The sequence below is a fragment of the Prionailurus viverrinus genome, chromosome A1, assembly GCF_022837055.1.
Source record: "Prionailurus viverrinus isolate Anna chromosome A1, UM_Priviv_1.0, whole genome shotgun sequence".
Classification (NCBI taxonomy): domain Eukaryota; kingdom Metazoa; phylum Chordata; class Mammalia; order Carnivora; family Felidae; genus Prionailurus; species Prionailurus viverrinus.
In genome coordinates, this window is record NC_062561.1 from 32,944,630 (window position 1) to 32,971,512 (window position 26,883).

Consider the following 26,883-nt stretch of genomic DNA (forward strand, 5'->3'; position numbering starts at 1 on the left):
ATTTTATCTTCAGGTGTACAACTTAGTGATTCTACATCTCTGTACATTATGCTATGCTCACCACAAACATAGCTACCGTCTGTCACCATACAAAACTATTATGATACCATTGATACATTCCCTATGCTGTGCCTTTTATTCCCATAACTTATTCTTTTCATAACTGGAAGCTTGTGTTTCCCATTCCCCCGCACCCATTTTTCCCATCTCCCATGTCCCCCATCTGGCAACCATCACCTTAACTTACTCTTAAATAAACTCATAAGAATTTGGACAAAGCACATTAAGAGACAGCTAGCAATGTTTAAATTTCCCATTTGACTCGATTTCATAGAATCTTTTTCTCTGTTGGGGTCTCCCATCTTTCCATCTGTTATACGTGCCTTTTCTTACCTTTCTACCTTCTTAAGCATAGTTCTAATAGTTGCTTTATACTCAGTTTATGATCACTTCAATATCTCTGTCATCTTGGGACTGGCCTTTACCATTTCCCTGGAGGAAATTTCACTGTTTCCTTTGTGTGTGTTTATGTGTGTGTATTGCATAATTTTGGTACATGTTAGATTCTCAATTCTGGTACAGTTCTCTGAAGTATTTTCTTATTATCTTCAAGTAGTATTTCTTTTTAATTATAGACACATAAATGCCATATAACATTATATTAGTTTTAGATATATAGCATAATGATTTGGGATTTGTATGTACTGAGAAATGATCTCCACAATAAGTCTAGTTAGCACCTATTACCATACATAGTTATACTTTTTTTCTTGTGATGAAAACTTTTCAGATTTATTCCCTACCAACTTTCAAACATGCAACATGATATTATTAAATAAATTGTTAACTATAACTATTAATAGTAATCATGTTGTACATTATATCCAATCATTTATTTATTTGATAACTAGATGTTTTTACCTGTTCACTCCCTTCACCAATTTTTCCCAACACAAACTTCCCATCTCTGTCAACCAACAATCTGTTTTCTGTATCTACGAACTCGTTATTTTTTTGTTTACTTTAGATTCCAAATGTAAGTGAGATTATACAGTATTTGTCTTCCTCTGCCCAACTTATTTTTCTTAGCATACTGCCTCCAGGTCTGTTCATGTTTTTCCACATGGTAAGAGTTTATTCTTCTTTATGGCTGAATAATATTCCACTAGATAGATAGATAGATAGATAGATAAATGAATAAAGAAAATGTGGTGTATACACATACCATTCATCCCTGAGTGGACACTGTAAAGAAGCTGCTTCCATATCTTGGCTATTGTAAATAATGCCAGTTATGTAAACAACAATGTAAAATGTTTGTTTTACAAAGCAGTTAAATTGGTTGGAATAAAATTCCATACTTTGAGTCTTTATGGTGGTTGGCAGGTCAAATGTCAGTTCTGGTTTTTGTTTTGTTTTGTTTTGTTTTGTTTTGTTTTGTTTTCCTTAGCTTCAAGTTGTTTTGAGTTGGACCCACTCATGGATTCAGGATTCATCTGGACACTGGCAGAATTTGGTGTTCTTATGTACCTCCCTACTTTCCAGCATCCTCCCTCATTTTTCAATAGTTACACTTTCTCAGCCTCTGTCTTCTAGTTTTTCACGCTAGAAATACTGCAGTTTTCTATTAGTAATTTAGTACCTACATGAATCCTGTGACCAGAGATTTCCCTCAGGCTAAAGCCATGAAAATGGGGAACTCACTCTATGCTGGTCTCTTCTTTCAGTTCTCCACTTCCTGACAAAATAAATATAAATGCCTTTTTTTTTACTTTGCATGCTATTCTGCCATCCCCAGAGATTATCTTTGTCATCAGTGGGGCGTTCAGCCTGTTAGAAGCTTATTCATACATAGTGAAAGTGAAATTATTTACATTTAATTTTAAATTTTCATTAGCAAAGTAATATATTTCCCTTCTTTTAGACTGAAGGCTATATGTTTACAGCTTTGATTAATATATATGTTGCAATAGAATATAATTGATTAAACCATTTTCCAAACTAAATCTAGTAATTATTTGAAAATGTAAAATCTGTTGTAAAGTTATTATTCATACAAAAGCCTTTTTGGATGAAGCTTTTTAATACAAATCAAATATGTGTCATATTTAGGGAATGCATTTAGAGATCATTAAAAAGTAATGTGATAAGGCCACCTGGGTGACTCAGTCTGTTAAGCATCTGACTCTTAATATCTGCTCAGGTCATGATCTCACAGATGTGGGATCAATTCCCCCATTGGGCTCTGTGCTGAGTGTAGAGCATGCTTGGAATTTTCTCTCCCTTTCTGTCTGCCCCTTTCCCACTTGCACTCTCTCTCTCTCAAAATAAATAACCTTTAGAAATCACTTAATAAATTACAATTACAAAAAAAATGATAAAAATCAGAGGCAAAAATTATAATGGTATATTGACCATAGTGATCTTTTCATGGTAACTATTTCAATCATTGAAGATTCATCGTTTTTCCACATAGCCTATGCAATTTAGGAGAATTCTTCCTACGATCTAACATTCAGACCTAGTCAGAGGTTAGTCTAGTCTAAGCTAGTCAGTGTAATTCCACTGGTAATGCTTATTGGATCTGCAAAGGGTACATGACCCAACTCAGTGTGATAACATTGTAAGAGATATATGCTGGAAAATTCTAGGGTTATATGATCACTATTTTCCTGGCCAAACGGTGTGCATTCAGACATACAGCAGGTGTTACTACAGCAATTTGTTCCCTATCAGAGACTATAACCCTAAGATGAAGCAGGCAACCCAGAAGGTAGAGTAGAAGGTAGAAATAAGCCAGATTTTTAGAAATTTTATTGTTTTTGATTCATATATACATGACACATTAGCATGTCCTCCTTGGAACATTCTTTTTATGTAGGGTACTATATCTCTTTTATGGTTTCAAACAATTTGGAATTTTGTTGTTTCTGTTACAAATCACAACATAAAGTATTTTCACGGACATAACTTTCTCAGAAAGTGAAGATAGCATTACTATAATCTGTTATATTGCACGTTTGTGTACCCAAGTGTTTTTCTGAAATATACAATAATTACCTTGATCATAGGAAGACAAATTATTTTACATTTGCCTACGTATTTGTTTGTCTCCACTAACGTAATTTATATTTTTTCCTATATTAGCGCAGCTGATTACATTCTCAAGTATATAGGGAGTGCCAATATATATTCACTGAATGAACACATATATTGAGGAAGGACAGGAATCAGAGAAAACGGCCATTAGAATGTATGTTTTCTAGATGCAGTAAACTGAATTCTTGTTCACAAACATTCAGTTCCCCATTTGTGGGAGGATAACGCCAATGCCCTTCGAACTTACTCTTAGTTCTGTGACTTGGCTAGAAAATGTGTGAAGTGTCATCTCTCAGTTCCAGGGAGAACTTTTCAGAGCCTGAGTTTGCTTTGCTGTGATGCTGGTTCCTGATCTCTGTGATCATGGCAGCACGTGTCCAGATAGGATCACTATCAGCCTGAGTCACTGAGTGACAAACATGAGCAGAGGCCCCCTTGCCAATATTATGGACATGTAACATAAATATAAACTTGGTTGTGATAACCAATTATATTTTGGTCTGGTTGCAACCACAGCATCATCTAGGCTATCATGACAGAAACATGATACCAAAAAATTGCCTGGTAAACCCCTGGTGAAGGGCTACCCGAACACTAAGATATGGGTATTAGACAGTGCCCGTTTTTATGCACAGTGCCTATTTTTATTAATCAAATATTTAAAATAATAATGTGTATTGTACCACATAAACCACTTAATATCAGTAATAGAAAATAACATGTTTTTATTCATAATGACTGTGGCCACTCAAATCTATTTTTTTCTGATAATTGTTTGATTTATTCATGATGATGATGCTATAGCAGGGGTTTTCAGAAATATATTTTAAAAAGTCGGGAGAAAATTTTATATTGTAATTTGTAATGAGATTTCATGTTTCAGAGAGCCAGGCTTCCTCAAATATATAATGTTAAAGCTTTATCTGCCCTTTTTAAAATATCTGTTATGATTTGGACACAAATTTAAGTTATAGAATCTTGACAATCTTGTTTTTTTTTTCTTCTCAGATCCTTTCTCTTGCTACTAACGTTTAAAACACACAAAATTAGCAGCTGCAGAACTGTGATGATAAAATCCTCAATTAAGTTTATTAACCATTGGGCTATGTTTCGATGCTATCATGTTTACCTAATAAAATTTTATTAATTAATCATATACAAATGTCTGGTTTATCAGTTGCTGAAATAAATAACCATGCAACACACACACACACACACACACACACACACGCGCGCCACATATGTACCTGCATACAATCTTCTGAAAATTGACCAGCCATATGAGATATTTAAATGCATCTTCTCAGAAGTCATGCTGCCTCCCCATTCAGAGCAGGTAATTTAAAATATGTGAGAAATTAAGGTGAAAGACAGTTGAGATCAAAACACCTGTACTTACAACGTAGACTATATTAGAGTATGGGCAAATATATTCAGTTTCACATAAGAACCAGTATTTCAGAGACACAGACAAGCAAACTATCATTAATATCTGGGGAATTACCTGGGATCCTGTGGAAACACACGCTGAGTAGACAGGCATTACCTGTTGTTGTCAAGGTAACAAGTACTCTCAAATTCTTACTAACAGATTCCTTCTAGATTATACCACACATAGTGTACCTGCTACCACCCACAACTAATATGAATGTCTTGATGTTATGCATAAGAGGGCTAATCAGTATAATAGTTTTCTTGAAACAGAACTCATAGAGAACTTCGTAAGGTTGTGCAATTTTAGTAAGTGCCCTGTGATCTCACATGAAGCCACAGGTCCATAGTGGAAATTGAGTAACAGTTTGATCAGTTATTAGTTACATCAGTGGTCAATGTGTATCTTTTTAGTGTTATCTCTATTTCCTTCTGAGCTAAAAGATGTCATATGACATCTTCTTTATAACATATTTCTTTATTTTTTCTGGAGATAATATTTCCCCTGCATGCACTTCATTTTATTTATAAAATTTACATTGGTTTTCCAGCTACTTTACCAGATCTGCCGGGCACCTACTGGTAGTTTCAAAATGCTCGCTTGTGTAAATGCCCCTTTGTTTTCCCTGGCACCCTCCCTCTTGGAACCCTGTTATATCTTGCTTTAATTTGTACTCTGACCTGATTCACTGCTAATGTTGTGAGACTGTCCTCTCATTTTGGAATTTCTACCCACAGTCTCCTCTGTTGAGATCCTCATTCGCTAGGTAGTTTGTAATAATTTCTTGGGATTAATTCATTGTTTGGTGCAGCACAGTCTCTATCAGAGTCCAGGAAAGAGGGCAAGGGAGGTCAATTTTCTAATTCTCACTTGTATAAAAAGCCTTTATTTTACATAGGCACCCTTTTAATGGTTTGATAGGCATAGTGGATTGGATGGTGGCCCCAAAAAAGTATGTGTATGTCTTAACTCTCGTAAACAGTGAAAGTGATTTTTTTTTGAGAAATGATCTTTGTAGATGTAACTAAGTTTAGGATCTAGAGATGAGATCATTCTGAGCTTAATATGGTCTCTAAATTCAATGACTAGTGTCCTTGTAAGAGGAAGGCAGACGAAAATTTGCTTCCCAGACAAGGGGAGAAATTCACATCAAGGTGGAAGCAGAGATTGGAGCCTTGCCGTCCCAAGCCAGGGATGCAATGCCAGGAGCCACCATAAACTGGAAGAGACAAGGATTCTCCCTGAGAGCCATAAGAGGGAGTGTGTCCCTAAAAACTTGACTTCAGAATTCTGGCCTCCATAAATTGTGAGAGAATACATTTCTATTGTTTCTATTGTTTCATTTGTAGAGATTTCTTATGCAACATGAGGGAACTGATAAGTTGGGGGAAAAATATGTAGAGAATGTCTTTACCCAGTATTGTGTTTCAAATTATTGCTTTTTGTTGTACTAGCATTCAACATTGTGTTTGGAAAACTCAAGCAAGTCTGATTTTCAACAATTCGTTTAACAAATTTTGATATGTATTTCTCTGAAAACTTTAAGACATTTGCTAAATCCCTCATGTTTTGAAATTTCATACTGATAATGTGGTATTACTATTATGATCATTGTTATTGCACACTGAGATTGCCACTCAGTGTAACTTTTCGACTAAGACACATGTCCTTCAGTTCTGGGAAGTTTTTTGTTTGTTTTAATACATCAATATTGCCTCATATTTTTTTTCGTATTCCTTTTTCCCATCGTTATTATTTGATACTTAGATGTGATTCCCAATTGTTTCATTGTTTCTTTTCTTTCCTCCTTTCTTTCTTTTCTTTTCTTTTTTTTTTTTTTACCTTTTGGTCTTTTGTTATGTTTTATTTTAATTTTTAGGAAATTATGAGTTTTATCCATCACATTTGACATTTTTAAATTCTTACTAGTCAGGGGCGCCTGGGTGGCACAGTCGGTTAAGCGTCCGACTTCAGCCAGGTCACGATCTCGCGGTCCGGGAGTTCGAGCCCCGCGTCGGGCTCTGGGCTGATGGCTCAGAGCCTGGAGCCTGTTTCCGATTCTGTGCCTCCCTCTCTCTCTGCCCCTCCCCCGTTCATGCTCTGTCTCTCTCTGTCCCAAAAATAAAAATAAAAAAAGTTGAAAAAAAAATTAAAAAAAAAATTCTTACTAGTCTATTTTTATATTCTAAGAGCCTTTTCTTGCTCTATATTTTTAATAGTTCACAGTTGTTTGTTCTAAATGAACATTTACTATTACATTTCCGAAACATAAATCAGATATTAGTGGTTCTTTCTTCTATTTCCTTCTATTTGTGTTCATCAGAGTTCTCCTATTATTTATTTTGGTCTCTCTTTACTATTGAAAGACTCCCTGTCACATCCTCTGTTGGCTTTTTAATCATATTTTCTTGAAAATTCTACTTTGGGCTTGTCAGCAGTTGGGCTATTCTAACAATCTATAAATGATGATCAGTTAGTGGCTTATATCATAAATGGAATCTACTTATATCAGTATCTAGAGTCTTCTCTGTGGAAGCTCAGTTTTTCCTAGGAATAAACCTTACAAATGTTGCAAGTATTGGTCTGAGTGCAGGCATTTTATAAGCCAGCCTAAAAGGGAAAGTTTGGTTATCCATTTCTCATGGTCATTTTTTTGAATTTTAAATTTTGATGTCTCACACCCATTTTTTGTTTCCCCTAGAGAAATCAAGCTGAAAGTGTTCCAGAAAATATTTCTATCCCTGAAGAAAGTTGGGGAAATTTCAGGTTGAAAGTTGGAGGAGAAGAAACTCATAATCCTAATCAATAACAAAGGTTAATTTTCCTATTTTCCTGATGCTCCTGGCATCTTATGCTGCAAATTTTGGAGCCTCTGAAAGTTCCTGCTGGTCAAGCTGGTTTGATTTTCTTCTGGGATCTGGGATCTGGGATTTCTTCTGGGATAAGAACCAAAATTTAATTCATATTATTCTCTAGTTCATATTCTTCTCTGTTAAGTTATCAACATTATTCTTTCCTGTCAATGGCAACTTGTGTCTCATTCATTGTGGAGACCTCAGTGCCCAGAAGGCTTTTGAAGCATAACAGATTATGTATTAGTGCATGATGAACTGTTAAACTTTAAGATGTTATAGTCCCTAAGTATTTATTCTTTTATTTGAAAATAAATAAACGAGGTATAACGGACATATAACATTATATTAGCTTCAGGTTACAAAATTATGATTTGTTCTTTGTGTACACTGGGAAAAGATTACCACAGTAAGTCTGGTCACTATCTGTCAGCATGCATGGTTACATTTTTTTTTCTTGTGACGAAAATGTTTAACATTTACTTTCTTAGCAACTTTTAGATATGCAATAGCATGTTATTAACTATAGTTAACACACTGTATATTGAATGTCCATGACTTATGTATCCGATAACTCCATTTGGCATAACTCCCAATCATTTGCTTCTCTTCTTCATTTCACATACCCCACCCCTCTTTCCTCTGGCAACCACCAATCTGTTCTCTGTATCTACAGGTTTGGCTTTTTTTCTTTATTTGGTTTTGTTGTGTTGTGTTTTGATTTATTTGTGTGTGTATGCGTGTATTATTTCACATGTAAGTGAAATTATATGGCATTTATATTTCTCTGTATGACTTATCTCACTTAGCATAATGCCCTCAATGTCCATCCATGTTTTTTTGCAAATGGCAAATGTCCATCCTTTTTTATGGCTGAGTAGTAGTTCCTTGTATTTGTGTGTGTGTGTGTGTGTGTGTGTGTGTGTGTGTGTCAGTTTCTTTATCTATTTATCCATCTGTAGGCACTTAGGTTGTTTCCATATCTTGGCTATTGTGTGTAATGCTACAATGTACATGGGGGTGCATATATAATTTCTAGTTAGTGTTTTTGTTTTCTTTGGATAAGTACCAAAGGATGGAATTGCTGGATCATAAGATAGTTCTGGTTTTAATTTTTTGAGGAAGCTCCATATTGTTTTCAATAATGGTTGTACCAATCTACATTTCCACTAATAGTGCACAAAGGTTCCCTTTTCTCCACATTCTTACCAACACTTGTTATTTCTTGTCTTATTGATGATAGCCATTCTAACAGGCATGTGGTGATACTGTGATTTTGACTTTCATTTCCCTGAGGATTAGTGATTTTGAGCATCTATTCATATGCCTGTTGGTTATCTGTAGGTCTTCTTTGGAGAAATATCTATTCGGATCATCTGCCCTTTTTTTTATCAGATTTTTTTTAAAATGTTTATTTATGAAAGAGAGACAGTGACAGTGGGGGTAGGGACAGAGAGAGAGGGAGATACAGAATCCAAAGCAGGCTCCAGACTCTGAGCCGCCAGCACAGAGCCTGACGGGCTCGAACCCACAAACCACAAGGTTGTAACCTGAGCTGAAGTTGGATGCTTAACCAACTGGGCCACTTAGGCATCCCTCTGCCCATGAGGTTTTATAGTATATTGGACATTAACTTCTTGTTGGATATATGATTTACAAATATTTTCCCTCATTCAGTAGGTTGCCTTTTTATTTTATTGATGATGTCCTTTGCTGTACAAAAACGTTTTAACTTGAGGTAGTCCATTTGTTTATTTTTGCTTTTGTTGCCTTTGCTTTTGGAGTCAGATCTAAAAAAAAAATCATTGCCAAAACTGTAGTCAAGGAACATAAATCTTTAGGGAAAAAAGGTGTAATGATGATAAAAAATTACAAGGCTTCTTATGAATTAACTAATTTCTTATTCTGTAATTTAATAGTAGATTATTCTGTGAGGAATATGATATGAAAGAAAATTTATTTGAATAATAATATTGAATAAATAAATTTATCTAATCTCTTTTGAAAGGAAGAAACATATTCTATTATTAAGATTCAAGATATACAAATGGATTTAAAATTTGAACAATGATAGAATACCATTTTATTATGCAATTATAAGTTCCATCTCTAAATAAATAATCTTTTAGGGTAAGTTTTGTAGGATAAGATGAGAGAGAAATCCAACCAAGTCTTAACTTCAATGGATAAATCTACATGCAATTTATTTAAAATGAATATAAGTTGTTTAGGATAAATAACAAAAGCCATGTTTTCTGGTAAATTAGCAGACATATAATTTGAAAAATAAATATTAAACAAATTATAGTAAAAAATAATTTTAACCCAAAAGTATGTGATAAAACTTTCTCCCATGAGTTAGGATATCATGAATAACTTAGTGAAAAGGAAATAGTCAATGAAACTTTTTTTTTTGGAGAAGGGATATAGAGTTATAAAGGAACGTGCATTTTGAAAGAAAATGGGGGAATCTCAGAAAAGACATAATTGAGTAAAAAACTCACACTACTCAAAAGCAATAAGCACAGAGATAGCAAGAGAAAAATATCTGGGGATTTTGTTATTAAGACAATCATAATTTTAAAATCCACAATTTTGAAATAATTTCAGACTACTTTTACCACAGAATATTGGAGAGAAGCCAATAATGTCAGGATATGGACTATATCTACTTAAAAATAGCAAATAACATATTTCATAGAGTGTCATGGTGTAGTGATAAAAAATTCAAATTGACTTGGATAAAAGCAAAGCCTTGTGGATATAAAACTGACTGAAGTATAACAAACAAAATGTCAATGTATTTAATGGAGTGCCACAGGGATCAGTGTGAGGGCTGATCTTATTTAACAACTTAATTAATGATCTGGAAGATGGAGAAAACAGTATGTTAATGAAATTTGTAGCTGATATCAAACTGGAAGTTTTGCCAACACCAATTAACATAGCAGAATTATTTTAAAAGGAAAGTTAGAGAGGTTAGAATTCTCAAGAAGAAAAAAATAAATCATATGTTTAATTTGTTAGAAATAGAATAGCCAAAAAACTTAGGGGAGAAAAAACTGAATAAACCTTAGATCTAAAATGCAGAAGGAAAACCAAAATATAAGAGAATTTTATAAACTATCATAAATATTACATAGAATTTGGACATTTCTGGGGGGGTGCAAATAGTCAAAGATGTGATACTTTTTTTAATGCAAAGTTGATTTGTACAGTTCTATACTGAAGTACAGAAAACAAGGTTACTAAATTGAATATAATCATAGAAATAATGCTGAAATTTTATGGGTTTTATGTCTGTCTTATAGAAAACAGCAAGTTGGAAAAAAACAGATTAGTAATTAATTCAGTTTCATATAGCCACTGCAATGGAATTTGAATTTGCCAAATAAATATATTTGCATAAATGAATGGTTTGGTGTCCACAGTGGCAGAGTTGACTTGATAGGGATCCCAGTAGTTAAATTTGCCTGAGCAGAGTTTTAAACACCTAAGTTTGCATAATTTAGTGAGGAATTACAGAAAAATTAGAGACTTTAAATTGAGAGAGTCGTATTTGTCTATGGACGTTTGCTTACCTTCGCAGAGTATCATGATCTTCCTCTGCAAATGGGATAAATACTCATTTCTGCAGGATTATTGCAGGGATTATGAGAAGCATATTTTTAATGAAATACAGATTATATTGTAGGTGGTCACCATATTGTAGGTACTCAATAAGTTACTTCATTACTTTGGAATTTATCCCCTGCACCTGTGTCCGTGAACTTCCTGGATTGCAAACTGATACAAAATCACTTGAGTAATCTTGGTATAAAGTAGCTTGAACTTAAAACTTAAACTTTGAGGTCTGAGTTGTCAATGTGCTCCACAGAAACTTTCAACTCAGTGGCCAAACGTCACTTTTTTTCCTGCACCTTAATAAAGATAGCTTTGCTCTTCGTGGGGAATAGAATAGGAAAGGGAGGATGGTAGCTCTCCTTTCCGTTGTAAACACCAGTCGAGGCAATTCTACCGATTCATCAACTACAATCATGTGTCAGAATGACATACCTGGAGGAAATTTGTCTAAAACATATTTCACTTGAGTATAATGAAAATGAATCTATACAGATTCGTTCGACAAATAATTACTGAGCAGACACTATGGGTCAGGCACCATTTATGGCACTGGAGATGGAAAGGGGAAAAAGTAACTGAAAGGGAATAAGCAAAAACAGCTGCGTTCCACTGAGGCAATTATGGCAAAGGGCCAACAGGTGAGGGCGAAGGGCTGCGAGAACTTCTGGCAGCTGAGGCAATAAATCCTCTGTTCGAAAGGGAGAGGCGGTTAGTGTAGTGGATGCTGGGTAATGCTCTCCCACTTCTGGGTGTGCTAAGAAGGAGAGAGAAAGAAAAACGGAAGAAGGTGTACTTATGATTTGTGATACCCTGTAAGTAAATGGCGAAGCCATTTAGCTTCATTTTGAATTCCTGTTGGCTGGAGGTTTGCATGATTGAGAAGTATCATCAATGATAAACGTGTTGTTGAATGATCTGTTACTATTTATTGGGGAAAATATTACGGCAACAATTAAAAATACAACTTTACCTGAGATTACTATTGCATATTTATATTTTCCCCCAAATTAAATGATTTTTTCTTAATATTGACTTTGAGTTTAGTATGAATGCAACTCTGTGCCCCACATTATACATTTACATATTTTGTAGTACTTTTGCACATTTTATCTGACTCATTAAAAGCTGTTTTTTCACTGGGGCTTCTATCTGTTGTTCCAATAATTATTTTTTATAATGCTAGAAAATGCAATGTTATCTTTTTTTTTTTAATGTTTAGTTTTGAGAGAGAGAGAGACAGAGTGCCAGTGGAGGAGGGGCAGAGAGGGAGACACAGAATCGGAAGCAGCTCTAGGCTCTGAGCTGTCAGCACAGAGCCTGACACGGGGCTTGAACCCACAAACCCTGAGATCATGACCCAGTTGGGACGCTTAACCGACTGAGACACCTAGGTGCCTGTAAAATCTCTCCTTAAGGTTGATAATTACGTTAATATACTCGAGATTCGAATTTATGGTAAAATTGTGGTGTCATATCCCACTTCATATTTGAATGTTAGAGTTTGTGTATTTAACAAAAGGAGAAGGAAATGTTGGATATCCAGAGCATTATATTATTGAGGGAATTGCAACCTGTATTAGATTGTTGTGTTTGGATATGATTGTGTTTGTATTGTGTTTCCTGAAGAACTAGAACATACAATTTAGAGAGTTAGGTAGAATTGCTTACTTGTTCTAAAATACCAAAAAAAAAAAAAAGGTATTAATTTCCTCTTTCGTTTTCAAGGAAAATAGCATTTAAAATGAAAAATGCCTTTGGAATTGTTGAAAATATTCCAGAAAAAAGCAACATCAAATTTAGTTTCAAATCATCTATGGAAGGTGTTAATATAAAACAAAATGAAATTTTCATTTGCAGTGAAGTACTCATCTATCAAAGTGAATTAACTTTTCAGCTAAACAAGTACCCTTTAATCAGTGGTGTCTTCTGAACATCTGTCCAAGTTGGCTTGTTATGCATTAGAGTTTTATCCTTGTCTACAATTGAGATTGCAATCTCATAAGTGATCCTGTGGCTATGTTTCAGATGCTCCTTTTCCTGGGCTCAGCCTCCCATGCTCTCTTTGCTGTAATCCAGTTGCTTGAACTTGGTTCTTCATTCCCTGGCTGGTATATACAAAGTAGATTTTCCTGTTTGTTTCAGGCCCTTTCGATTGTTAAAATTTTGCCTTCTCTTAGTTTACCCCAGATGCAAATCCTTCCTCTGGGTCCACAGGTTGCTCTGTGTTTTGGAACAGTAATTATTTGTGACACAGATACTTATTACTAGCAGAGAGAGTACGTAGACAGATTTTCCTCAGGTTATGGGAATGATAATATGACAATAAACTTCCTGATAGGAAATTCTTCGTGGTGAATTTGAAATCTGTGGGCCCTGACCCTGGACAGTAAAATTGAAAGTAGAAAGACCTTAACCTTTTTTTAGTGTTTATTTTGAGAGAGCCACTATGTGCGTGGGAGGGGGGAAAAGTTGGTTAGGGAGGGGGGGGAGAAAGGGGGGAGAAAGAGAATATTGTGTGGTCAGCACAGAGCCCTATGTGACTCTGGAACTCACGAACCCTGAGATCATGACCTTAACCAAAGAGTTAGATGCTAAACTGACTGAGCCACCCAGGTGCCCCAAGACCTTAATTTTCAATTTTTTTTAACCTAGTCACATTTCTGAGATGATACTGTTTGCTATGATCTATAATCGAAAATAGCAATGTTGGCAAAATACAGTAGTTTGAGTATTGACACTGTTGCTTTTGTTTGGGAAACTTTATTCGTATTTCTTTTACAGTTCAATGATTTTAAAAGTTCTCTTATCTCTATTTTCTCTATTTCTCTGTGTGGGAATGGTGCTGTAATACTGGAAAATGTTAGCAAAGACATTTGTGAGGTTAGAAAACCTAGCTAACCTAAACTGGGGAGTGCTGTGAGGAAAATACCAGTTCAACTGAAAGAAAAGTCTAGACTGCAGACCTCCTAGAATAACCCAGTATCCGCCATTTATCAGCTGAAACTCTTAGGCTTTGTAATGGAAATGTAAACAGGTGAGCTGCCTCTCTGAGTTAGTTCTGAATTAGGTTAAGTCCTCTGTAAGATGAGAATAATATCTAGGTTCTTGTTATAAAATGTTATAGAAACAGGGGCGCCTGGGTGGCGCAGTCGGTTAAGCGTCCGACTTCAGCCAGGTCACGATCTCGCGGTCCGTGAGTTCGAGCCCCGCGTCAGGCTCTGGGCTGATGGCTCGGAGCCTGGAGCCTGTTTCCGATTCTGTGTCTCCCTCTCTCTCTGCCCCTCCCCGTTCATGCTCTGTCTCTCTCTGTCCCAAAAATAAATAAACGTTGAAAAAAAAATTAAAAAAAAAAATGTTATAGAAACAATATAAGGTAGATTATATTGTCACTTGATTCATAAGTGGTGGAATATATTTTAACTTTTATCCCTTTTATCTGATGGCTGAGTAGCTCCTATTGAATAGGCTATAAAATGGGAAAATATGAAAAGTTAGGTACGGAGAGAGCCACTGAGAGTTGAATGTAAGTGTAATTAAATGATAGAGTAAAAGTACTTAGTAATATGAGGGGAAACCATGAGGAGCATGTAATGGCTAGAAAAGGAGAGGGCAGTATGAAAATAGGAATTCAAAGAAAACGGGAAGACTCTGAACACAAACCTGAGCATTAAATTACTTGCACAATTCTAATTGACAGCATAGCTTTTTGATTAAGCACTAACTCTTGATTTTGGCTCAGGTCATGATCTCATGGTTTGTGGGATCCAGCCCTGGGGTGTCTCTTTGCTGACAGTGCTGAGCCTGCTTGGGATTCTCTCTCTCTAACTCTGTCTGTCTCTCTCTCTCTTTCAAAAGTAAATACTAAAAAAAATTTTGATGAAAAATTAAAATAAATAAAAACTAACAAAAATACGGAACAAAAATATTGACAAATGATCTAAAAAGTAAGTTTTATTACTGCTTTCTACATTAAAGTATAGAAATCCAGCTATATATTAACACGGACAAACATAGCTTCCTTTCTTTTGTTATAATCCACATTTATTTTGTATTACCTGTCTAATGTGTTCCCTAAACACAGGCTCCTTCTGCAGCACCGAGTGACGTTTCATGTGGGAGATTATGCCTGCAGATTGTCTGGTTGTCTGGGCTACTTTCAAGGGGTGTTTTCAGGGTGTCATTCGCTAGCATCAACTTACATTGTGGTATTTTCTGCACGTTGACCTCACCACCTGTTTCATATGCATAACGCTTTGGTCTGTCTTCAGAATTTGTTGTTTAAGAATGCCCTTGCTTTGTGTCCTCTCACTTCATACAGTGAGAGAATGGTAGGTGCATTTTTCTTGTTGATAGGGCTATCAGGAAATTCAGACACCTATGAATTTGGATGCTCATTTTTAAAATACAGTTCCATTCTCACTGTCATGAATATATTCTTGAGAGCAAATGCTGTGGTTAATGTGTGTGCTTGTTTGAATTAGTGGATCTGCACCATTTTGTTACTTTAACTGAATACCTTGCTTCCCCAAACAAAATTGCTGGCTCAGAAGTAGCAAGTACCTAAATGTATAAGATGTTTTTAGCAGCATTTGGTTATCGCATTGATGTGTGCTGAGCCATATCACTAGCCATTTGTTGAAATTTTCTTTCACTTCTCAAATAGTTACTTATTGTTTTAGACTATTTTTTTTTTAATTTTCATTTTATTCCAGTATATGTTGTTTTAAAATTTTACCATGGCACATTTGGGTTTTCTTTAAGTATTTTTCCATCTGTTCCAATTTTTTTTATATTCTACTTGCCTGTTTTCCAAATGTGAATAATACCTAAAGGTAATGTAATGAGTTCAATAGATGAATGAATGAATGATATGAATTACTGAATGAATACATCTAGGCCTAGGTTGTTCATAAAACTGCTAAGTCAGTAGTAACCCCTTGGGTAGATAAGCTCTATGTGACTTATCATAAGGAGTTGAGCCAAGAACTCATTTCATGTTAGTGTTACCACCTTCTTAATGAACAACATTCTGAAATGATTAGTATAAATAGCTTTAGAGGAAGCTTTGAACTATAGGCGACATGTGTTCTCTCCTTAAGAAGTTCAGCAGGCATTGTTTTGTCCCTGAAGTCAGGTGGGAATTTTTACCCTCTTAAGGAGTAATGCAGCTGGAATTCACTTAGAGGTTAATGTAGGGCATCACCAATTTAATTAGTGTAACCACTTGAGTCCTGCTGAATAAAATCATACATGGGGTTAGTCCCTTACCAGTGGGAAAGGATAAGACACGCATACAGGTAGAACACTAACAGTCTGTAGGTGATTATCTGAGTTATGTGCTCTGCACTACACAATGGGTGGGAGAGCCAGTGAAGCATTCAGCCATTGAATTTCCTGGCTGCTTAAGTGACTCACCTATTACTCAGGACAAATTAGCCTCAATGATTGCTTCCACTACTTTTCCTTCAATGAACATCATTTGCCTTGCTCCCCCTTGCTCCCCCTTGCTCCCCCTTGCTCCCCCTTGCTCCCCCTTGCTCCCCCTTGCTCCCCCTTGCTCCCCCTTGCTCCCCCTTGCTCCCCCTTGCTCCCCCTTGCTCCCCCTTGCTCCCCCTGCTCCCCGCCTCTTTCTTTCAGATAAATTTTCTTCCCAGATATCTCAAGGCACTCAGTTTACTTTTTTCATGGTCCTTATAAGAAAAAATAGCAGATGATCTTTGTTGACCCCTTAGGGGAATGTTTAATAGGACCTTTTCATTGATAGGTAATTCCTAGTTGTCAACAAATGCAAATATAAGAATCAATTTTAAGTGCTGGGAAACTACTGAACTTTCAAAAACACTTGTTCAACTCCTTTCTTACAATACCAATTTTAAAAAGTTGGCAGATTCTTTATGTTCCCTAAAGCATTTTATTAAGAATTGTATGGTTGGGGTGACTGGCAGTTTCTGAATAATAACTAAAAGTGACTCATGCTCTCAAGAATAAGGAATAGAAAGCTGACCATCTTCAGAACAGTTATCTGATATAAATGCTAACAGAGTCAAACGTTGCTATTAATTAAAAAAGACTGGTTTCAATATAATCAAAGGAACCCTTCATTCTAGAAATATAAAACCTGTTGTAACTATATACTTAAAAAAATTGAAGTGTAATTAACAGCGTTATTAGTTTCAGATGTGTAGTATGATTCACCAATTGTATATATTTCTCAATACTCATTAAATGTACTCTTATCTCCTTTATATCATTTTTAATGAATGTACAAGAATTTACATACTTGAGAACTTGGGAGAATTCATGAATCCTTTTCACTAAGGTGTACATTTTAATCAAGCTTAGCTATGACAAAAGAATTTTGTCTATGGGTAATTTTTTCAAGGGTTGATAACTAATTTGAAATAAAGCTTGTGATAAGTGTTAGAACCAAGGATCCTTTCTTTCTGCTCATCACAGAGGGAGAATATTGACAATAATTAGAAAGATTACATATCTTGATTTTTGTCAGTCCTACCAATTTTTCTTTATTGTACAAAGAGATTAGGGAATTCATAGGTAAGTGATAGAATTTCTCACTCCGAACTGAAATGCATTCAGGTTGATGTTCCAATATCCATTTATCTACCTGTCAAGAGCAGACTTAGTCTTACTGATCATTGATACTTCCTGTTCTTTCCCTTTCTGACAATTCCTTGGCCACTTAAAGTTATATATTCTCCTATAACTAATACCAATGAAAAATAAGTAGGAATAAGGTGTGTCACTTCTAAGAAGTATTTAATTGCTGATACTTGAGTTTTCTACTGCCCTTTCCCTTCTTCTTTAACTGGAAAGTCCTGTATTATCATCAGTTTAGCTCCAGTATGGTAGAATCTTCAACTTGAATCACTGGCTCACTGCTGAGAAAGCTTTTGCCTGGGACATTTTCCAGCTCCACAGTAGACTTAAAATTACTAAGAAATTAGGGAGCCTGGGTGGCTCGGTGGGTGAGGTGTCTAAATCTTGATCTCAGCTCCAGTCACGATCTCATGGTATGTGACTTCAAGCCCCACATGGGACTCAATGCTAGTGGTACAAAGCATGTTTGTAATTCTGTCTCCTTCTCTCTCTGCCCCTCCCCTGTTCATGCTTTCTCTCTGTCTCTCTGTCTCTAATTAAAGATGAATTTTTTTTAAAATAAGAAATAAACTTTTCTTTTTAATACAACCATGGTTTTGGACTTAAAAGTGTTCCTACAACATACCCTATCCTATTCTGTCTGATAAACTACTTATCAACTCTGTTTATATGAAGCTTTTGATTCTATGTGCGGTTGGAGGTGGGGGAAGGCTTGATTTTGTTTTTACAACAATTGGGAATTTTGTTAGGAAATTTCACCCTTCCCTTTATCTGGACCATTAAAAAAATTTTTTTAACACTTATTTTTGAGACAGTGAGAGAGAGACTGAGATTGAGTGCAAGCAGGGGAGGGACAGAGAGAGACAAAGACACAAATCTGAAGCAGGCTCCAGACTGAGCTGACAGCACAGAGCCTGATGTGTGGCTTGAACTCACGAGACCCGAGATTGTGACCTGAGCTGAGGTCATATCCTTAACCGACTGAGCCACCATGGTGCCCTGGACCATTTTAAAGTAAAAAGAAATATGGCTTCTATTTTTTTCATTGCATAGAGCTGTATGCCTCCCAGTATTTAAGCATGAAAGATTTTCTAAATGCTATTGTTAATAATATTAACTTCCTCTGAATATGACAGAAAACAGTAAACTATCCTTTAGAGGTTAACTTGCGTGTACAAGCTGAGTTTTTGTTTTTTACCGTCTGAGTTATTTAGTTGAAAAATAATCAAATTAAGTGAATTCTTAATGATTGCTCACTAACTGACTTTAATCCTATCCGTTCAGGATTTGCTAATGTTTTATCGAGCTCCCACTGTATATCAAGATGTAATCGTAAGTTGAGATAAAATAGTGAAAAAGATTAACAAAGTCTCAAATTTCATATGCCTCTGTGGCATGTTTGTGCATGCAGGGCTGTGCCAAACAGTTAGAAATTATTCCAAGTGCCCAGAGACGAAATGCTCACTTTGAGATCACATGTGAGGTGGTAGTAGGGAGCCAATCATTCCTCCTCGCTTGCCACTTAATAGTTTTTCTACTCATGACTACTGTACCTGCAGAGCTGAAGCATTGTAGATGCCTTCGCCACCTATTGGGGAGATGTTATCATCAGGAAGACTAGACCTTACTGTAAAAGGCTTTTAATGCTAGTTCATTTTCCACCCATCACCCAGGGAAAAATTAAATTGCATATTAAGTACTTAGTATGCTTTCAAAGACCTGAATTGCTGTATGTGTTCAGTCATTTCTTGATATTCTCTTCATTGAATTTCATTATTTCATAATAGCAAACTGTTGTTATACTCCTTTTCCATCTGTCTATGTTTATCATCACTTGTATAATTCTTGTGAGTCTTTGGTGATCTAAACTCTCAATTTTACCTTGATGGCTTTCCCAGTAGAATCTTTGCTTAATCAACTGAATAGGGCTAGTATCCTTTGCTATGCTGCCATTGTTCCCTGAGTATATTTTATCATAGCACTAATACACACACACACACATACACATACACACACACATATATGTACATATGTTTATTTACTTGATTATCTTTTTTAAGTTTATTTTTGAGAGAGAGAAAGAGAGAGAGAGAGAGAGAGAGAGAGAGAGAGAGAGAGAGAGAAAGAGAGAGAGAAAGAGAGAGAGAAAGAGAGAGAAAGAGAGAGAAAGAGAGAGAGAGAGAGAGAGAGAGAGAGAGAGAGAGAGGAGAGAGAAGAGAGAGAGAGAGAGAGAAGAGAGAGAAAGAGAGAGAAAGAGAGAGAAAGAGAGAGAAGAGAGAGAGAAAGAGGAGAGAAAGAGAGAGAGAAAGAGAGAGAGAAAGAGAGAGAGAAAGAGAGAGAGAGAAAGAGAGAGAGAAAGAGAGAGAGAGAGAGAGAAAGAGAGAGAGAAAGAGAGAGAGAGAGAGAGAGAAAGAGAGAGAGAGAGAAAGAGAGAGAGAGAGAAAGAGAGAGAGAGAGAAAGAGAGAGAGAGAGAGAGAGAGAGAGAGAGAGAGAGAGAGAGAAAGAGAGAGAGAGAGAAAGAGAGAGAGAGAGAAAGAGAGAGAGAGAGAAAGAGAGAGAGAGAGAAAGAGAGAGAGAGAGAAAGAGAGAGAGAGAGAAAGAGAGAGAGAGAGAAAGAGAGAGAGAGAGAAAGAGAGAGAGAGAGAAAGAGAGAGAGAGAGAAAGAGAGAGAGAGAGAAAGAGAATGAACCCCAAGCAGGTTTATGCTATCAGCACAGAGCCTGATGTAGGGCTTGATCTCACCAACTGTGAGGTCTTGACCTGAGCTGAAGTCAGACACCCAACTGAATGAGCCACCCAGGCCCCAGAAAAAATGTTTTTCTTAATTTTATTTGTTTTCATAAGAAGAATGCCTAGACATAACTGTAAGTCAAAAGCTGTCAATGTGAGCTACTGCTTGATAAGACCTCTTGTTATATTATAGATAAAATATCATCTGGGTGCAACAAGTTCCAAAGCCAAGGCTACTCATTCATATATGGAAACTCTAACCTAAACAAAACACACTTCACTTTACCAAGTCCTGTTATACTTTACAATATGTCTATGATTGTGTTGCGGAGAGAACACATTGCGATAATATTTGGAGTTTGCATCCTAGCTTTCTTACAATTTTATGACTTGGGGAAATTCTTTTTTTTTTTTCAATTTTGGTTTCAACAAAATTAAAATAATTGTAATAGCCCCCAAATTGCAAACCAGAGCTTCTATTTAGTGTGAAAATAAATGTGAATGCTTAACATTTTAAATGTTTTCCTATATATACTTAAAATTTATAGAATAATGTATGTTTACACAGAACACTAAGAAATAAAATGTTCTGTAAATGTAATATTAAACACACTCCTATTACTCCTAGTTCTAACACCTCAACCCGTACTAAAATTCCTTCCAGTGATATTTTTTTATGAGCTAAGTATTTTATTTATGTCCATGACAAATACTTTAATACTTTTCCATCAAGTGCTCACCATAAATCTTATAGGTAACCACCAATTGTATCATGGTTTACAAAATGTTTAAAATTGGCTTCTTTCAAGTTTACAATTTCATAGTGATACGAATTATTATGGTTAATTAAAATAATGCCTTGATCTCCTTGTCTGTTTTCCAAGAGAAAAAACTTGAGTAACTTGTACATAAGTCAGTGGAGTTGATATCCACCCCTCCATCCGCCTGATGTAGCAAATTAATTGGGACATTCTTATTCATATTCTGATTTTGAGAGGTCTGAGGAAAAATGGTACTTAGAAGTTTTGAAGTAAATTTCTAGGCCCAAGACAGAGCCATTCCATTACTGGTGTCACATCAGCAACTTAAACCTTGATAACTTTTGTGTCCCTGCAAACATTCCACTTTGACCAGAAGCACCTTATATTCACTTAACTGCCTAGCCTAACTGCCAAGCCACCTCTGGGCTTCGTTACCTCAGACAGTTGACTATGTGGGCCCCGGCCAATCAGATATTTTTTCATTATTTCCTTACTCTTTATCCTTTATTCTATTTTTAAAAATCACAAAAACTTCCTGGCTTTTGCTCCTGTTGGAGGAGCTCATTGAGAGGATGTGACCACATATAACCCATGAGCTGGACCTGGGCAACCAGACCCTCCTTCCCTATCCGTGGAATGTAAATTCCCCCTACCTTTCCCATACTAGGAGCTGTTTCAAAGACACAACCTTGAGAGACAAAGATTGTTGTTGAGACTATCCTGATTGAATATTTGTTTGAATCCAATTAAGGCCCCTATATAAATTTTTAAGATTGTGGTAGGTAGGTATGGAGATATACTCATCTTGCAGCCCTCCAAGATGAGCCTCATGTGTAAGTTCCCTTGCTTATTAACGAGCCACCTACCAATGTGAAATGGTCTGCTCTTTCTGTCTCTCTCCTGGCCCTCTGTGTTCAGGACCAGTTTGCAAGCCATAGTTCCATTCTGCAGTTCTCTGAAAGGAAGTGGCCTGCTTTGTGAAGCATTAAAGTTTGTTTATATCCCCAAATTGTTTAATCCTTTTTTTTTTTTTTTAACAGTTTGGATGACAAGACTGAGATCTCTCAAGCTGACTGCTAGGGGATTATGGGACAACAAGACACACACGGTAGAGGCATCTGCTGAACTCTTTAAGTTCAGTGTTCCTGCCCTTACTACCAATGGCTGAAGGTAAGTCACTCTTGGATTTGAGCTCCACTTCCTTGTGTGGAGCTCTCCAATTCAAACTTCACTTTAAAATGTATAATTATTTTAAAAAGTTCTGGGGCCTGGAGATGTTCCAGGGCTTATTAAAATTCTGAGAAATATTCTGGTGTCCAGTAAAAGGTTCTGGGTTTTATTAAACTTCACAGAAAGGTCTGGGGTCCTGGTAAGTTTCTGGGGTAGATATATTGGAGCTTTCAATGGATAGCAGCTTTGGGGAGCTCAGAAAACCTCAAAGTTACACTACAGCATAAACCACTTGGGAACTTGGGAAAATAAGACAAATTCATACTATTGAGACGATCAAAACCAAAATCTAACTATGCACAGGTTGGAGTATTAAAAACCATCAGGGTGTCTGTCATTGTAAGGAAATTTTGTGGAAGGTATAATTGATTTCCAATGGAATCTGATATGCCAGCGCTACAAGATTGGACGGTAATTTAATGCTTACAGTATTAAAATCATGGAAAAACTGTACCAAAATCTGATGGAAAATGGGTTTATAGTCTCTGCTTTAAACCCATTTGCCCTACAAGGTGCAGATGTGATCCTGGAACATGGGCAGATAACCAGTGAGAATTTTTACAGAGTCTGCTCTTCTGGATTTCTGTGATGCCTAGTTGAGAAAGGAAGGTACAAATTTTATATAGTCTCCTCCTTTCCAAATCTAGGCTCTCATGAATTTGGTTTTGTGGTAACCCCTTGGTTGTTGATCCTTTCTCTTCCAGGGACAGCTATTTCCTTACTTGTCATTTTGTGTCCTGAGAATTTGACTTGACTTGGCTTTCTGCCTGCTTGGGGCATGCAGTATATTGGTTTTTTGAAGTGTGCAGAAAACTTAGCATTACATTGGGGGCCCAAATCTGTGGTTGGACAGAAATATGAGTTGTGTTCATTTGCAGCTGGGGTTCTACCCAGTGTGTGTCAGCTCTCAAGGGGAAAGTGTCTAAATATTTATTTTGGCTGTCTTTGGGAGTGCCTCTGGATCTCAGGAGGGTCATTTGTTACTGTCAGGAATATTGACTTTATTCAGTCTAGAGGGGTTTTTCTTTTTCTTTTCTTTCTTTCTTTTTTTTTTTTTTTTTTAAAGGATTGGTTTAGGAACCCAGAGGACGTTTATAGTGTTTTGAAGCTTTTTTTTTTTTTTAATTTTTTTTTCAACGTTTTTATTTATTTTTGGGACAGAGAGACGACAGAGCATGAACGGGGGAGGGGCAGAGATTCACAGAATGGGAAACAGGCTCCAAGCTCCGAGCCATCAGCCCAGAGCCTGACGCGGGGCTCGAACTCACGGACCGTGAGATCGTGACCTGGCTGAAGTCGGACGCTTAACCGACTGCGCCACCCAGGCGCCCCTAGAGGGGTTTTTTCAATGTGACAAGAGATTTGAAAGTTGTTTGTTTTTGTTCTTGTTTTTTTGAATTTTGTGTTTTAAAGTAGCTGTATGGTCAGAAGTTGGTCAAATGGGAAGGTGATATTCAGTCTCCTAGGGACTTTTTAAAGGCCTTCTCCCCCAAAATAAAATGGAACTGTGTACCCAGAGGGGAAGAAAATCATTCCAAAGACAAAACAGCTCTAAACTTAGAACATGAGGATCTTTGTATTTCTATTTTAGGTTGAAGATCTTCCTGATACAAAGAATAGAAGATAATGTACTTGGATGGGTGGGTCAGCATGTTGATATAATTCAGATTGCCCCCTGATTGTTTGAGGAATTAAAAACAACTGTCCTAGAAACTGAGTACAATTTGTGGAACCTGTCTTATAAATGAGTCTTTACGTGAACAGAAAAATTCTTTCTATACTTCTTAACAGTCCTCAGACTGCCCTTATTCAATAAACAAGCCTTATTCAAAAGGCTTGTAGGTTTTGTGAGAATTCTGGATTCAGGAAACAAAAGGAAGAACTTACATTCTTTTTCTGGGCCTTTGAGATGTAAATGTTCTGTTTTCTCTAGGATCCAATGGCTATCTCTTTGAAATGGAAACTTCAGGGGGGTAATTCTTATTAGAAAGGAAAAATAAAGGAAATGGCTATTTTAAAACTAAGCAAATGAAAAACCTTAAAGTCGTCTTTACAAACAGTAAAAAATGTAAGCCACTTGAGCAGGTAAACTTACTGCATCTACCAGAAACATGATTTGGATCCAACTGTTGTATAAACTAGTAGGTTTTGAATTACCCTGCCTATCTCCTGACTAAAATTTAAAAACAAAAACTATTAAGATCTGTTTATGTTGGTCTGTATGTTTATGTATGTCTATGTATGTACGTTACAGACATGTGATAACTTGTTTTTCTCTCTGAATGATATTGCCAAAATGGATTTAATAGATATTGTAAAGAGCTTTCTTAATTGACTTAAATAAAATTAAGCATTTCTGTGAATCAAGTATACTTTCAGAAACCTAGGTACTTACCCAAATGTTTTTCAAGTTCGCATGGATCTAAGGTAATTTTGGGGGGCATGGAGAGAGGATGGCTTAAGTTTGTTGTCTTAAGCAGTCATGTCTTTAGAGTTGCCAGTATGAAATATAAGGCAGACATAAAATTTTTATTCCACCTATGTTTACTAAGAGTCAAAAAAGCTCACAGTATCTGTTAACAGAATTGGCAGCAAGAAAGATAACTTAATTGTTGAATGTCTCATGAAACTTTTGAGTAATTTAAAAATAATTTTAAGAACAAATTAATTAAATAGATGTAAATATAAAAGTTAATAAGTGAACTTTACAACAACAACTATACCTTATGGTATCTACTTAAAAATAGTTTACAAAGTCTGTAGAGGCCGTTTTTAGGCAAACAAGCTTGAGCAATGGAATATAGAAAGGACCACAGCAACCACCTGGCTGAATATAGACCTGCCTGTCTGGCAACTCACGCCAAAATATACATAGCCCCATCTGACTAATGGGCTACTTATAACTAGGCAGAGTTACCAAAAAAGGGAGAATTCCATATGTTGCCATACCTCTTCATCTTTCCCTTTTAACAACAGCTCCCGCAACTGCCTCTTGGCAAACAGCCTCTCTGCTGTCCTGCCCGCTGCTCTCTTGTGGTCTGTTCAATAACTGTCTATCTCCTTTGCTCTGCCTCAGATGAATTCCTTAACCCCCCAGGCAACTGACTTCCACTCTATCATCACCCCACATTTGGGGGCCCCCATCTGATCGTAAGACACCCCATTTAGACATCACAAAATCTTTTGGTAACTTAAAACTTTAAAGTTATACTGATGTAGGTTAATCAATGGATATTCATTGAACATCTGGATCATGTCCAAATTAAAATACTAAAGCATCGATTACTAAGCATAGGTGTGTTCACTCTTGGCTTCCTTTTATAGAAGGACTAAAGATATTTCGGTCTATTAACAAACATGTTTTGTGCTACATTGAAAAAATCTATGAAGAATATAGTTCTAGAAATTGTGAAATGCATTTATAAATTTTCCAACCCATAGCATGTTCATGTGACAACAGTTCACAGTAACACACTACTTAGTTTTCACTAGGAATTAGGAATTCTAAGGGTTAATTCTATTTAGTACACATAACTAAAACTACTAGAAATAATAAGGGAAACATCTCTGCAAGGAAAGTAGGGGGTGTTTTTGGTAAGAAAAAGTATGAGGTATGGAGATAGATTTTTGTTAAGGAAAAAAATATTTTTTTTTCTTAAAACAAAACAAAACTAACAAAAAAAAAAACCAAAAAACAAAAACAAACCCTCCAAAACCCTGATTGTTCCAGAATGAGAAAGGGGGGGGGGGGGACATAAGACAAAAATATATTTCATAGATTACTCAAATGGAAATACATTTTTTACTCTATAATAGGATAGAATTTAATACTCTGATAACTATTCTGAGAAATAGTGAAAATAAGTTACTAGGTTGGCAATTGGAATCTTGGGAAAAGTGACGGGAAGGGAGGGATAAAAGGGATCAGCGTTAGGCATACTAATGTGGATATATGACAGAAGGCCAGAAAACTTACAAGTTGACTACATTTTATTGGAGGGCTCAAAGTTCACTCTCTGTATATCAAAATAGTAAGGAATGTATTGGTAAGAAGTTCACTAGCCTCTTTAAGCTTAATGGCCTCTGTTCTGTTAGTCAGGGCTAAAGGTAGAAGGTGCCATTCTAAAACAGGGCTCATTGATGACAGAGCATAAAGTGGTTCTGAAACATTAGAGGTCAGATACACATATTTAACTGTCAAAATTACGGTGGAAATGCTTGTGAAGATTGAGATTCAGAAATCCTAACCCATAGAGAGCTTTAAGGTGATGAGTAGAACATGGCTTTCAGGGGCGAGATACATAGGCTTTCAAAAAGGGAATTGTTTAATTTTATAGTCAAAAGGATTCCAGGATGGATGATCAGGATGCTGAGAAGTGTAGTTGAATTTCCTTTCCAGTTTCCAGTTTATGCTTGGACTTTTCAGTCCTGGAAACTATTGATTGAAGAAAAGGATGAGTCCCTATGAGAATACATAACCACGGCACATTGGAAAATGTAACTGGTAATGATTTTCCAGTCATTCCACCAAAAGTA